This window comes from Olea europaea, unplaced genomic scaffold, assembly GCF_002742605.1.
Source record: "Olea europaea var. sylvestris unplaced genomic scaffold, O_europaea_v1 scaffold2470, whole genome shotgun sequence".
Lineage (NCBI taxonomy): Eukaryota > Viridiplantae > Streptophyta > Magnoliopsida > Lamiales > Oleaceae > Olea > Olea europaea.
This window is the reverse complement of record NW_019242913.1, coordinates 1-2,662: the sequence shown is the minus strand read 5'-3', so window position 1 is coordinate 2,662 and position 2,662 is coordinate 1.

Here is a 2,662-nt window from a genome sequence, read left to right as displayed (position 1 = left end):
GAGCGATAAAAAAAGTATAATATTGATATATTTTATCAACTTCTAAAGTACGTAAATATTCTACCCAAATAAAATTTGCGATAAATTCTAAGTACACGTGAGCAAAATAAATCGTTGACCTTTGGACTTTTAGTGTGAAAACAAATCTAAACATGAATTATTTCATTTGCTAAATGGCCCATATGAAAAATAGTAAAAAAATTCGAAATGTTACAGTTGGTCCAAAAGCAGGGCCTAAAAGCTGTGCAAAAGACCATGCAATCACACGCCATTATGGCCTATGCGGTTGCATAGGTCATATATATGGCCTCAATTCCACTTTTCATTCTACATACATTTTACTGATTTTTGAACAACAATATATAATAATCTCTTACTTGTTCAATATTCAATAAATTCTAATATTCAAAATATACAATGTTCATGTATAAAGATTGGATATCTTTCTATTTGAATCTAGTTATAGTGTAATTCAAATAAAGTAAAGTCGGAATTAAATATAGTATGAAACTTTGAACCATTTATTCCATGTGGCAATGTCGATAAAAAACACACACACAATTATCTTGTGTTCTCAAGTTTCTCAATCTCGCTTAGCGCTAATATGACCTTGCGCTTATCCTTTTAACCACCTTTTAAGAGAAAAACTCTAATTCTCTATTGAGGCGGTACCACCTAAAAATTCATCTAGACAAGGTTCTTTCAGTATTTTTGTTACTTTTTAGAGATATTTGTATTTAGTATTGAACTTCATAAAGAGCTTAAAACGCAACCCTCATTTCAGTAATAACTAGCTTTATTTAATTAGAATAAGGTTATTGAGGATTTTATAATGTTGAAACTATCCACATATCAAATGACTTGTGGTTACCCTTTGAATCAGTAAATTACTTGTTAAGTAATGATAGGTAGGGTTGCCATCATTTGTGGACATTTTTAGTTCAAGAGTTCCAACCTTATTCTACTCGAAGTGGATGTTACCCTTTGAACCCGTGGATTACTTGTTAAGTAATGATAGGTAGGGTTGCTATCATTTGTGGACATTTTTAATTCAAGAGTTTCAACCTCATTCTACTCAAAGTAGTTTTTACTAAATCTATATTTAGAGGTTTAGTTAAAAGATCCGTTAAATTCTCAATTGCTTAACATAATTTAAGAAAATTATTTCATTCTTGTTTAATCTCCTTATGTAATCATGTCTGATACTCATGTGTAGACTTTCCGTTCTATATCTTGTTGTATGTTTTTACTAAAGTGGTTTAACTATTACACATGATAGGCATTGAAGATGTGTTCTTCAATCCTTCACTGCATACTCGTGTGCTTTTCATGCAGAAATTGGATCACACTGACACTGTTATAAGGTTCAATATCTAGAATGCTTTTATTTTATCTTACATCTGTCATGTTTGCAGCATTGCAGGTACATTACGCACCCTCGTTGTTAGTCTTGGATAGGTTTCCAGCCCCTGCAGTTCCTGATTTGGCGGCTGCATGTCTTTTTGTTCCCACTGCTCTTCCTTCGTTAAATAACATTGGTGTTCTTAGTCAGTGTTTGTTGCTGTTAGAATATACCTGCACCAAACATCAGCAGATCAACCAACGACGTCGGAATCTTCCTTCCAGCTCAACTAACTCACCAGATTCAGATTGTCTCCAGTTGTTTAGTTAGTTTAGTTTGTTCATTAGTTCGTTAGATGTTAATTATTCTAGTTAGCCACCCACATTGGTGTCTATAAATACAAGACTTTGTATATCTTTTAGTTCATTGGATTGTTGTATTCCAATCTCTCATTTCATGGAGGTTTATCTTCCTCCTTTCATGGAGTGTCATCTTTCTCCTTTGATGGAGTGTTAATTTTCTCCTTTCGTGTAGTATATTTTGTTATTCTCCTTTTATGGAGTTTAATACATTGTTTGAATTTGTAAGAATTGATTTGCTGGATTTTGTGTATGGCCCAGCTGATTTAAATGGACTGTGAAGTGTGGCCCAAACTTGGTGGGCAATTGATGATCCATTGTGAAGAAACTTCAAGAACTGGAGCCAATTTGTCATAAGTGCAAAACAGAAATGTGTTTTTTCTTATGAAATAACAACTCTTCCGGATTCGAGACAAGTAGCAAGAAGTGGACCGTTGGATGACAATAAATTGTTACTTTCATATAAAAGGAAAGTAAAGGGGCGATTAGGGTTAGAGTTTTAACCCCAGCAGCTTCGAGATTTTTCTCTTCTGAATCTCTTTCATCTTCTCTTTTTTTATTCGTTCTCTCTTTAGATCTTGTGTGATTTTGGTTGAGAGAAATAGGAATTTAGATGAACTCCTGTGTGAGTTCAATATTGCTGTGAGAAGATCATCCGATTTTGAGAAATTTTGTAACTGTGTGTTCTTGAGACCGTTTTGCCTATTTTTGGGCTGTTCATAATGGATTTGAGCTTATTCCTGATGGATGCTCAACGAGGATGTAGGCGTTAGATTTGGTCGCAGAACCTCGAGGCCTTTGGGATGAAAAATCTCGTGTTCTCTCATTTTATTTTTGCTTTCTGTGTGTTCGGTTTTTGATGTGATTCTGCACGAATGAATTTTTCTGAACACAACAGAATTCAAGAGCATAATTGCTTCCTACTGTTGCCTTCGTTTTTAAGCATTTTTACTGGTATCAA